General features: G+C 35.6%; 1 protein-coding gene across 8 annotated transcripts in view; it reads left to right on the forward strand.

The window, feature by feature from the left end:
- The first annotated feature begins 259 nt into the window (after window positions 1–259).
- Window positions 260–13,560, forward strand: part of LOC106871672 (peripheral plasma membrane protein CASK) — a 522,259-nt gene continuing 508,958 nt past the window's right edge. For all 8 annotated transcript variants that reach the window (XM_089365572.1, XM_089365579.1, XM_089365562.1 and 5 more), the window contains exon 1: window positions 260–593. The gene's annotated coding sequence lies outside the window, so the exon portion shown is untranslated. The remainder of the gene's footprint in view (window positions 594–13,560) is intronic.

A 13,560-nucleotide genomic window follows, 5' to 3' on the forward strand; every position in this document is an offset into this window, starting at 1 on the left:
GCTTTTTGAAGTAAATAAGTCTTCTGAAGAAAACGGGTGTGTGTGTGTGTGTGTGTGTATTTGTGCGCGTAACTGCTCGCCAAAGTAAATACATGCGTATTTGGAACAATATTCACACTAAATGTTTGTATATATACACTCACACACACATATACGTGCGTAGTCATGTCTATATTGCATATTTATATGCATATTCATAGGCATAAGTATATGTCTCTGTCTATACATGTATATCTATTTATATAACGTATATGTAAATATACTTGTGTGTGTGTGTGTCTGCATGTGCTTTCTATGTATACCTATGTGCGTGTGCGCATGTTTTTGTGTATGTGTGAGCATGTGCGCGTGTGAGAGCGTGTGTATGTGTGTGTGTGTATTGGCGTTAAACTTGTCTCTCTATATGGATTTTCAAGTCGTTGGTGGTGGGAAGGGAAGAAAACCAGTCGAGAGGACGATCCGCCTTCTTCCTACAGAATAGTCTCTCTCTGCTATTTTACTCTTCTTAGTCTTCTAGCTAAAAACTCTTCCAGCTCTCTAGGACTACATTACAACTGGATATTACTGTGAACAGCTATGAGGAGGACTATCTAGTATGTATATACATATATATATATATAACACTTAAACACCCACACTTGAAATAAGCGCTTCGAAAGATCTGCCAGCAAAGCGATTCTAACACAATTCCTTTAATATACACATGTTTGTCTCTCTATCTTTTGTTATATATTCTAGATATTATTCATGTGTGTACTATTGCATGATAGTCACAACTAAATAAGCAATGTTGAGTATTTTCTCAAATGAAAATTTATAGTCAAAAGGGATTTTTTTTATGCTTCGTGATTCATGTTTTGGGAATGAAAACGAAAAACCTTTCTTTTTTTTACCAAAGAATTAAAGCAACCGGTCCGAAACAGGCCACACAAACCGACCGTCGTATATATATATATGTATATATATATATATATACTGCTTCCTCCGTCTCTAAGTATTTATTTATGCATGAATGTATATTGTGCGTTAAAGTAAATTATTTTCGTTTGTTTGGGTCTGTATTAGTTGCAATTCTGTCCGTATTTCGTATTATATGAAATAAACCTCACCTCTCCTCATTCTTCCCTGATCTTCGACACGAAATAACAGTCAAATCTCCCTCATATCACTCCCTAACCGTCTTCAAGAACGGGGACCCTTTGATCCCAGTTTTATTCAAATCTAAAAACAACTTCTATGTTCCGTGGCGCTTCTTGCATATTTGTTTCCTTCTCTGGCCAAATCCCTTTCTGTGTTTTTTTTTCTTTCTCAAACCTTCTCGTTACATCCGATTATTATTATTATTATTATTAAAACTATTATAACGTGTGTGTATATACGTGTATATATGAAACTGCTTTCTGGTCTCCGTTGTTATAATACTGCAATGTTTGAGTCTTTTCGTGGTCACTCTATTTGCTAGAAGTAGCAGCCAGAATTTCTTTAAACCCCAACGTATTTAAAAAAGGACACGTTAGATAACATTCTTAAATACATTGTCTCGACTATAAACGAGGTGGTCATAAGTGGAATGCGTTGTTCGATCTAAAATCCGCCCCTAGCCGACCTGTGGCTAAACAACTGCAACGTTCTGTTATTCCTTGCCAGGCCGGTAAATAGCTTCCTATAGTCATGTGGTGACGACTGACAGCCTCTATTTATCATAACCCAAAACTAATTTAATACTTAATTACTACTAAACATAATATCAGTGATCTAAGGTAATTAATTGGAGCGACTCCACCACCATCATTACAATTGTAAGGATAGAAACGAAACGTTTCACTTCAGTTGACTTATTTTCATGTAATATAAATATTAGACTTATAACAATTTCTCACATAGGCATATGGTCTCAGATATAGAGATATGGGCAATTATATAGTGACGAGCACTTTATATTTATTAACCCGGGGAGAATGAAAGGAAAAAAAATCGACGTCGGTGGGATTTGAACTTTCAACGTAATGGACGTTGTAATAATAAAAATAATTTCAATAATTTATAAATGAGTAACTGATATTTATTAATATAGAGTTGCAATGAATGAAATATTTTGTTGTGTTGTGGCTGTGACAACAATATTCAATGTGGAATAATGATGTAACAACTGTCTACTGCAGTGTGCACGTGTATGCAGAGATGCAGAGTAAATAGCAACATAGCACCAGCTGCATTACACACTTCCATTCACACACACATGTAATAGCTCGTACTGAACACGCATACAAATATATATATATATATATATATATATATATATATATATATATATATATATATATATATATATATATATATATATATACTGTGTAAGCAGCACACACATTTACATACTTTGTGTGAACATACACATAAATACACACCAAATATTAACACACACACACACACACACACATACACACGTATATTGTATATACCAACAAACAGCATATATTAATATATACATATATACACATACCTGACGCATCAGTACACACCATAAACACACACACACATGTATATACATAACATATATATTAATACACACCATGTATCCATCCATCTATCTTCTTATACAACACACGCACAACCACACATGTATGTGTTTGAATACACTAAGCATGTATGTGTGTATATATATATACACACACATATATAGCAGATATGTATATCAACACACACACCATTTATCTACGTACATATATACTTTTTTTTTAGCATAAACCCAAACCATGGAGACTGGCCGCTACTTAAACACCCAACTTTTTAGAAATAACTACTAAATCCCCCTCATTACACCTCAGTGTGGAACGTTGCTGGTGGTATGGTTGGCTGATAAACAACATATATATATATATATATATATATATATATATATATATATATATATGTGTGTGTGTGTGTGTGTGTGTGTGTTAAACTACAGAAAGTTAGAAAATGATTCAAGGAGCGAAAGTCAAAGTGCTATAGACGAAACTCTTGGCCCTTGAGTCCGTTTTGTAACTTTTAACAATTTATCTAATTTATCTTCTACCAACTAACAACTCAGCCTATCATGTACACACATCTCTTTCCCTCTCTTTGTATGTGTATGTGTGAGCATATATATATATGTGTGTGTGTAGCGACATTATGTGTAACATCTGCCAGTCACAGACCATTGATTCTCATAACCGGTGTCGGAACAATTCCGTCTGCTCCGAAAAATGGCTTTTAATTCCTAGAGCTGTTTGGAATTTAATGCACTTGTTTACATTGATACTTTCATTTATATATATATACATGCATATGTATATATATATATATATAAATATATATACCGTGTATGTATACACTGCAGTAGTTGCCCTACTTTTTCCTTATCTGGTAATATATGCCATAAATTAGTGAGTAAACTTAGTGTATTTTATCTTTTCATTTATAACCGACTCCAAAGGCTCGGCGGCAGATGGTCACAGCGTCACTACTTAAAAATACACATTGACATATTTACTATATATATATATATATATATATATATATATATATATATATATATATATATATATATGGTAAATCCCAAACACATACACACAGGTATAGGTGGATGTAAATATATATGCGTATAAATATATGAGAGATAAGGAGATAGATTAATAGATAATATTGGTGATGGATAAGCATGAGAAGTTATGCCGCATGGACGTTCACAAGCTTATTATGTTTAAATAAGTTTGAATGTGTTTACGTGGATGTTTCTAAGTGCCTCGGCGTATATGAGTTTTACCTGGATGTTTATGTTGTGTGTCAGTGTGTGTGTTGATGTCTGGGCATTTAGTATGTTTGTGGTATTGGTCATATTAGTGAAGTGAAATAGTCTCACCCAGGACTAGTAGCAAAACCACAGATACACCAGTTGTGTCAGGGGTTACAGTATGAGAACATTTGAAGCATTCGTATCTTACAGCTATTTCAGTTTCCTTCGGGAAATGTTAACCATGTTGAGGAAGCATGTCGAAGTTTTTATTTGATTTTACATCAAAATTGGTTAACATTATTGTTGTTGCTTTTATGATGGAGACTGTGACAAGGGAGTGTTTGTAACTAAATGCAAAACAAATATCTTGAGATATTAATATCTTCAGCTCTGCATATATGAAATGATGTTATGCTGAGACACACACCATCACCTCTCTCTCTCTCTCTCTCTCTCTCTCTCTCTCTCTCTCCCCTCTCTCTCTCTCTCTCTCTCTCACACACACACACACATACACAATCATATCTAACCCAGTGGCCATTGGTGTCTGCTGTTGAACATTTGAGTATTTACTCTTGGAAATTTCCTCCAAGTTTCAGGCATGGACAAGATTTTTGGTGCAGAAGACTTACATTTGTCCATATTTGGAAGTCTCTTTTTTCTTGAAGGTCAGATGTTATTTTTGGGAAAAGCTAAGGATCAAGTTGTAACGTGGTAATGATGTCATTGCAGGCTTTGCCATCTGAATGCAAAGAGTGAGAATGGACAAGACATCTGTCTAATAGATGCCATTTGTATATGTGTATCTGTATGTCACTCTCTCTCTCACTACATAGATATATATATATATATATATATACATATACATAAAGAATTAGACTTATACATAGAGAATTAAAGATAATCCCCTCATTTCCGTTCTTAAATTTAATGTATTCATACTCCGCGACCAATCTATTTGACTTGGAGGTTCAGCTTGTATGGAGACTTGCAGAAGTGCTGATTGAGGATCCACTTTGGATTTTAATCCCATTTATTTGATATATTTATACATACGTACATGCATGTGTGTGTGTGGAATGCATTTCTACATGGTTTCCATCTACTAAATTCTATTCATCTATTATTCATTGACCCAGGGCTACAATGGAATGTACTTCCCAAAGTGTCACTCAATAGGGACAGATTTGGAACCATGTGATTACCATGGCTGGAGTACCTATGGTCATAGGTCTGTATATTCGGTGCTGACCTGAGGCTAACCAACAACAACAAGGGCTTTAGTATCTCGAGTAATGAAGCATCAGTCATGTGGATGCTAGAAATAGCTGTTAAATGTCCTTCACATATATGTGAAACTTTAGCATGTCACACCATGCTGTCTTAAGGAAGGATAACATCTGGAGAAAAAGTTATTGGTATGCCAACACTGGAATGTCTTTGACCAGAATTGAAGCTAAACAACAGCAACAAATGTAGTATTATTTCATTCTTATTTTTTTTGGTTTCAGTAAATGGTCTGCAGCCATGTTGGGGCACCACCGCTAAGAATTTAGTTGATCATATCCACTCCAGCTCTTACTTCAGTCTAGTACTTATCAATATCTATTTGTTGAACTGCTAAGTAACAGGATAAAAATTATTTCAGGTGTTAGGTGAGCACGGCTTTGTACTGAGTTTTACTGATGAGGTCTAACAACATTGAAACACATTCAATGGTCTCACTTGTTGGACCCTCTCCAAATTGCAGTTTCTTGGATTAGCTGTTATTATTATTAATTTCTCTTGTTGTTTTTAAGTTTTAAGCATTCCTTGAAGGCGATTAATCAAAGCGTTCACTATATTGCATATGTGAAAGTCTATCATATATATTTAATGTGTGTGTATACATGATATATGCACAAAAGTGGGAGAGATAGGAGAGAGAGAGACCAAATCATCAGTGAGTGATAAAAATAGTTACTGCACGGTTGGAGTGCTTATAGCTGCCACCTGGTTTGGTGTAGTGGCTGATGATGGTGGAGGAAAGCATGGTGCAGTGTGGCTAAGAGCTTGGGTTGGCTTTGGAAGAATGGAAGACAATATGTAGAAGCTATATATGAGTTGTTGGTAAGGAGATTGAATCGGAAAAGACAGCATGGCAATCATGGTTGGGTAACAGGGTGTGATAAAGGACAGATATAGTGATGAAGGAAGAAGTAATGAAAGTAAAGAGGATGATGCATGTCAATGAAGAGGAGGGAATAATGCAAAATAGATTGGAGAATAGTGCTAAATATTGATGTTTAGACAGACTGGAGGTGTTAATATGGTGACACAGAGGAGAGAGAAGGATGGCTAGTAGTGGAGAAGGGTGATGTTTGGGTCTACTGATTATAAAAGGATCTGAAGCCATCCCTTGTTATACAAGCATTGTGATGGAAGAGAGAAGAGTGATAAAAGGTGATGGTAGTGGTTGTAATTGGGTTGAATACAATCAGATCAATATAGTCTTTATTAAGCAGGTAACATGGTACAATAGAGGTGAGGAAAGCAGTAGATGGAGACCCGCCAGAACATGAATGAATGAGAAACCCAGTATATTATACAGCCAAATCTTTATTTCAACAGTTTTGTCTTGCCAGCATAGGCAAATAGGTCTTATTCAGCTCCCCGCTTGCCGTGGTTCTTTGCTGTTCAACTTTTGAGATAAGTCTTCACAAATTCATGCCATATATATATATATATATATATATATATATATATATATATATTAGCATATGAAACATATGTAATGGTGAACAAATAATACCAAAAATGTTTTCCAATCTCTTGTTTATATATTCCAGTGGTACTTGTACCCTTGAGGTAAATTGTGTGTGTGTAAAAATATCTCAGCCACGTTAAATCCACAAGTAGGATTCAGTTCGTTGGACAACTGAATGCACACCGAAGAGACAGACGGAGAATTCATCATATCTTTCCTTTTCTCATTCTATCTTTCTCTCTTTCTCTGTACACACACATATAATTGATAAAGGTTATATACTTTTAACAACTTCCTATCGGTACAATTAGACGTAACTGAGAGAGTTTCCGACAAAACATGTTGAACGATATACTCCTTCCTACTTGATTCAAATAAAGCTCACTCTCTCTCTCCCTCTCTGCCCTCCTGAAAGAACAACCAGCAGTCATAATGGTGACTACTACTACAACAACTACTACTACTACTACAACTATTACTACTACTACTACTACTACTACTACTACTATAATGTGGTGGTCGTCTGCTTGTTTGAATGAACACCTCAACAAAAATTGACATGTCTTTGTTGTTGTGATGTTGTCTGTTCCATTTACTATTTAATCTTGTTCGACAAACTGCAAGAATTTCCTTAAATATTTTAGATCGAATCATTTTTTATGTCATTCATACAAATTTTCTTCAAACCTATTTCCGATTTGTAAACCAGAAACATTTCTTCTAAACTCGAACTTCATATTTCTCTTTCGTTTCTCATATTTCTTTTTTACTAAAATGGTTTTGAAAAGTTTAATTTTTTTTCCACATTATTTTTGTTTTGGTTGAAAAGTTTTCATATTAGATATTCCCCCTTTTCTTTTTTACTTCATTACAGTACTGAAATGACTATTGTCTTAAATAGAGTTTATTTACTTCACATAGAAGCTATGTAACATTATATATCTACAGGATATCTATTTGTTGTTAATATATGTGTTATTATATATCGATATTTTAGGTGGTATTCCACTGTTAATGCAGTAACTAACAATGTTTTCGATGTTATCTTAAGCATGTAACACGTTTAGTAACCAACAAAGGATACGTTGTTGTACACAATGCTAGAAACAACAGTCAAATCTCTCTCAAATCACACTCTGCTGTCTTAAAAATGGAGGGACACATTAGATGATATAGTCCTATAGCCCCTAAAAGAGACAAGATGGTCACAGTGGTGCTCTCTTTTAATCATAGGTGAGAGTTGACTCCGGGCCAACGAGGGGAACGTCTTCGTGATCGTCCGAACTGCTAGAAGGTGCGTCCGAAACTCCCCATTAGACACTATACCGCATTAAGTAATGCAGTTCACTGGCTGAAAAATAAAGATAAAGTTATCATGAATGGCATGTTACATTTTTAGCTGTGGTTGATTATAAAGTATCTCTTGGTTTACTACGGCATGTTGCATAGCATAATATAACATATGCAGCGTATTAACTCGTAGAAATAATACAAGAAACGAACTTTTGAATAACAACGAGACTTTATTCCCCTGCTAAATTATACAATGGACCAAATAACACCACGAATTCTGTTGGTTGTATAATTCATCCATCGTTAGGATAATTCAGCTCTGGCTGTCGTTGGTTGCAAGTGCTTGGTTGTAACAGCAGGATAATAAAACGCATGCCCTTGGAAAATCTCTCACCGCACTGGCCACAAATGATTTGATAAAACTATTCATAAGCAGATGGTAGGATCCAGCGATGGTTCAAATTTATTGTTCGAGGATGTATTACGCGTAACGTGATTGAATCCGAGATCCTTATCCCGCGCAATACTCGACCAATCAAAATACAAGACTCAACCAAACGTTCCAAACTCATATGATAGGTCAAATGATAGGTCAAATGACCAATCATTAAAGATTATCATATGGAGCCATAAATATTATGGCTAGTTGAACATAAAATATCAGAACAGAAATGGGTCTAGAAATAATACATTTCTAAATCTCTCAGAGATTTATGCAGTAGTGATACGATGAAGAAATGGGTCTCACTCCACATTTATTAGGGTTGACATGAGTCTAAACGACAGTGTTCAGGTGTTACAGTTATTTTACTTGATTAAATTTGGCCAAATTACTATTTTTTGTGTATAATAAATCCCTTTAATAAACTCTTCCACATTTTAAAGAGGGCAGAAGTAAATATCTTCACCGTTTTGGGGCCACTGTTGTATGGCAGGTCCACTGGCAAGTGGAAATAGGAACCAGAGCATTTAGAAAAGTTATTTAAGATTTAGTACCTCTTCCACTACAAGAGTTCTTTCTTGTTGAGCTAAAAAGATCACAAGTCTTTGAATTCCTTTGATCTATGAAACCTTTATGTTTACAAATAATATTTGGTGCTGTCTTTCTTATCCAGCAAGCTTGGTATGTCCTATTTTGTTTGGTTAGGATTATATTTGTCAAATGGTATTTGCTTGCTTAATATATGTTGTGGTATTTGGAGCATGTTGCTCGCCTCAGTTTATCTATCTTACATTATATTTACAAACAATTGTTACTTTACTTCTGTCCCCACACCCATATGTCTGCCAAAACAATTGACTGTAGCTATTCCTTGAGAAGAATAAATACATCAACAACTACTAGCTCCAAATTCCTAAGTTTTCTTATTATTCTCCCATCTGAACTAAATGATTAATGAATTTATTATTCCAAACTATCCGTTTTTCATTCTAATGTGGGGAATTACCACTGACTCTGAGTAAACTGTTTTATGGGACAATATAGCAGTGATACTTCTTCAATACATCATTATATTCTATGTTCTAGAGATATATATTCTAAAATTGAAAATTATTTGTCATGTCCAGTACTCAAACCTGCTTAACGAATGATAGATGGAAGCCATATTGTTCAATGTAGAGATATATTGATTTGCCAGTAGATCACAAGAATAAATCTGAGACTGGATGAAACTTAACTTAAAACTTACCTCTGTTGATGTAGTCTGCTAATTATTTTTATTATCCCTTAACCAAATTAACAGGTGACATTCAATTGATACACCATATTTTTGTTGTTTTCTAACATGATAAACTGCTATAAACAGTTGGCATTGGTCATCAGATAAAACTACTGAATGTTTTCATGTTGTGTATCTATTTAAATGTGAGCTGACATATATTTGATATAGCAACTATCCCCTTCTCCTCCATATGCTTGAAATTATATCCATGAGGGAATGAAAAATCATTAATATTAATTCTTGTCAAAGAAGGCAAGGCTGACAACTCTAAGATGGAAGTTAATTAAAAATTAAATGAAGATCTGTAGTGGTCAGTATAATCTTTGGGCAAGTAACGCTAACACTAAACATATTTCAGTCTTGTTCTCCTTAGTGAAGTCTTACTCCTACTTACCAGACTTTATGGTGGGTGAATGAATATTTTGGATGAAAACTATCCACTAATTAGGCAATTAACTTTAATAACTTCTGGACATTTGTCATTATATAGAGTAATTCAGCCTGATATAGTTTCCCCTCCTGCCATATCTCTGTAAGCTTTATCTAAGGGAAGAGATGAACTTTCCACTGTGAGCTGTATCACTCTATGGCATCTATTTACTGCTAACAAGGCTAAGCTGTTATTAGTCAACACTTTAATCTTTTAGCATTTAAACCGGCCATATCTGGCCCAAATATTCTACTCGTTTTATGCTTAAGGCAACCAGATCCAGCCTCTACAATGTCATTCTTAAAATAAGCAATCACATCATCAAAATTTTGAAGCCACAAGATAATGCATGATTAATTCAAAGCAATGTGAATAAATAGACATTACATTTGACAGAGTAACCTAAATGCTAAATGGTTAAGCAACTATATTTCTGATACAAAACCGAAATCCTAATAAGTAGGAAGGTAGATAAAACACAAACCCCTTCAGGTAGATGGCCCTGCTCAGTATGTAGAAAAGGAGTAGGTAGTAACTCTATAAGATGTACCCGGTGCAAGCTATGGACACATAAGAGGTGCAGCAACATCAAAGGCAGGTTAACTAGCAAGTTAGTTTTTGTTTGTGGCAGATGTTCAGGTGCAATAAAGACTGCAAACAAACAGGAAACAACTTCTATCTCATTCCAGGGTGAAAAACTAGAGGTAGTCGATAGCTTCCGCTATCTGGGCGACCAAGTTAGTAGTGGGGGTGGGTGCGCTGAAAGTGTAGCTGCTAGAATAAGAATAGCCTGGGCAAAGTTTAGAGAGCTCTTACCCCTGCTGGCGACAAAGGGACTCTCACTCAGAGTAAAAGGCAGACTGTATGACGCATGCGTACGAACAACCATGCTACATGGCAGTGAAACATGGGCTGTAACTGCTGAGGACATACGTAAGCTCGCAAGGAATGAAGCCAGTATGCTCCGTTGGATGTGTAATGTCAATGTGAATACCCGTCAGAGTGTAAGTATCTTGAGAGAAAAGCTGAACATTAGAAGCATCAGTTGTGGCGTGCAAGAGAGACGATTGCGCTGGTATGGACATGTGGTGAGAATGGAGGAGGATAGCTGCGTGAAAAAGTGCCACACCCTAACAGTTGAGGGAACCCGTGGAAGAGGTAGGCCCAGGAAGACCTGGGCTGAGGTGGTGAGGCAAGACCTTCGTACATTGGGCCTCACCGAGGCGATGACTACGGACCGAGACCTTTGGAAATGGGCTGTGCGTGAGAAGACCCGGCAAGCCAAGTAAGATCGTTGCCAGTGCCCCTGGACTGGTTCTTGTGCGGGTGGCACATGAGATGCACCATTTTGAGCGTGGCCGTTGCCAGTACCGCCTGACTGGCTCCTGTAGGATTTTCGAGCGAGATCGTTGCCAGTGCCCCTGGACTGGCTTGTGCGGGTGGCACATAAAAGACACCATTTCGAGCGTGGCCGTTTTCGTGCGGGTGACACGTAAAAGCACCCACTACACTCTCTGAGTGGTTGGCGTTAGGAAGGGCATCCAGCTGTAGAAACTCTGCCAAATCAGACTGGAGCCTGGTGTTGCCATCCGGTTTCACCAGTCCTCAGTCAAATCGTCCAACCCATGCTAGCATGGAAAGCGGACGTTAAACGATGATGATGATGATAAGCACTATTTGACATATTCTGGGCATAGTATCTGTAAATGAAGTAAAAACTACTTATAAAAAGGCAAATGTCTACCTGCATCTCTATAACAGGGAAAGTGTGTTGTATAAAAATGTAATAGCATCTTTGAGAAGTGTCTTGTGCATTTTGTCAAGTTTCCTTTAGAAATCAGATAAATCTCTTGAGATAACTTTCTTTCTGGCTCTCACAGTGGCTTAACAGGCACAATTTATCTACTGTCATTCTTTTATGAAAATCTGAATGGCTTGTTTTCCAGGTACAGTTGTAAGCAGTGTGAACACTGTAAAATTAATGAATGTTTCATTAGATGCATTATTGTGGTTGACTTCTCATGTTATTCCAGAGAAATTGGTGAAGAAAGTCAACTAAATCAATCAATCTAAATGATTACTGTAGCCTGTGGGAGTCTTGCATGATTGATGCATATTCCATAACACACAACTTAAGTCCTAACATAGCTTCTTGAATTCAGTAGGAAGATAACCCATTGATGGATAGAGCTGATTAGATAAAAATGGTATTAACTCTGTTGTATGGGCTTAAGGAAATGTAGGAACTGTTATTGTTGAGATTACTCAATGAATTTTTTTGGAATATTGTTTAGAATAATAAATTCTTCCCTTGACACAGGATGAGAATAACTATTTTACTTACCTATCAGGATAATTCTGCTCCTTCTTCATCGTGGAGGAATACAAAGTTGATTTCAACGAGATTTGAAAGCAGAATGTAAATCAAAAGTAGTTCCACATCCGTTTTGCAATTACAACACATTCAACTCAATAATTCTTTACAATCGAGGAGCCTGGTGCAGCCATCCGGTTCACTAGTCCTCAGTCAAATCGTCCAACTCATGCTAGAGATTTTTATGAAAGAAAAGATGTGTTGCTGTAACAGCAGTGAAAGGATGAAAAATAAAATTGACCTTAGTGAGATTTGGACCCAAAATATAAAAAAACCATTAACTATTTATACTGATATTTTAATCCAGCAAAAAAATAGCAACGGATCCTATTATTGTCATTAATTTTATTGATCCAGGATAGTGAAATGTAGAAGTGACTCAGATTCTGAACTTAAAAACAAAGAGGGATAAAACTAAATTACAGCAATTATTTTGTTTTATAAATGTCTCAACATTTCCTAAATGAAGAATGTTGGTGAGATTTCCATCTTTTACAATATAAAAGAATTATTCCCAGAAGTGAGGAACAATCAATAAGACCATTCCATCTGATGATAAGGTTACCTTGAAAACATTCACAGAAATTGAAAGCCTTACAACAGCAATGCTGTTAATTATTTATCTTTTACATTCAATAAATCTTAACTAAATTTGTCTTCACTTAATTAGTCAATGTGTAGATTTAACCATTTATAAATAATCATACTTCACAATTCCTCATTATTTAATTATTGTTGTTTGCATAATTTCTTTGTCCACAATTCTGTTACCATTTATAATGAATTTATAGATAATAAACCATCTCGATTGATTATCATTTTTTATGACTCACCACAAACAACAATTCTTAAATGGAGGGTGGTGGTGTGGTAGGGTGGGTTATCATCAGTTGAATTAATCACAGCATTAAGAGTATTGTTTATCTATTGAGAGAGAGAGAGAGAGAGAGAGAGAGAGAGAGAGATGCAGTGGAACTCTAAATATACATTGAATAATATAATTCTTAAACATTTCAGAAACACTGCTAAACAGCCCCACCCACCAGTCCCTAATTCATTATACATGAGTCTTCATATAATACTTTTTTGTTTGTTCATTTTATCCATTTGGAGATTATCTATAATTAATTAATAATCCAAAAGAAGGTCAGTTATCCAATCCTTGTATATAATTAAACTGACCCCTACCAAAAATAGTGTGATTCTACAAATGAAGAAATGAAATATTCCTTTCAA

Source organism: Octopus bimaculoides, chromosome 18 (genome assembly GCF_046866305.1).
Source record: "Octopus bimaculoides isolate indiv1 chromosome 18, ASM4686630v1, whole genome shotgun sequence".
In the NCBI taxonomy this organism is placed as follows: domain Eukaryota; kingdom Metazoa; phylum Mollusca; class Cephalopoda; order Octopoda; family Octopodidae; genus Octopus; species Octopus bimaculoides.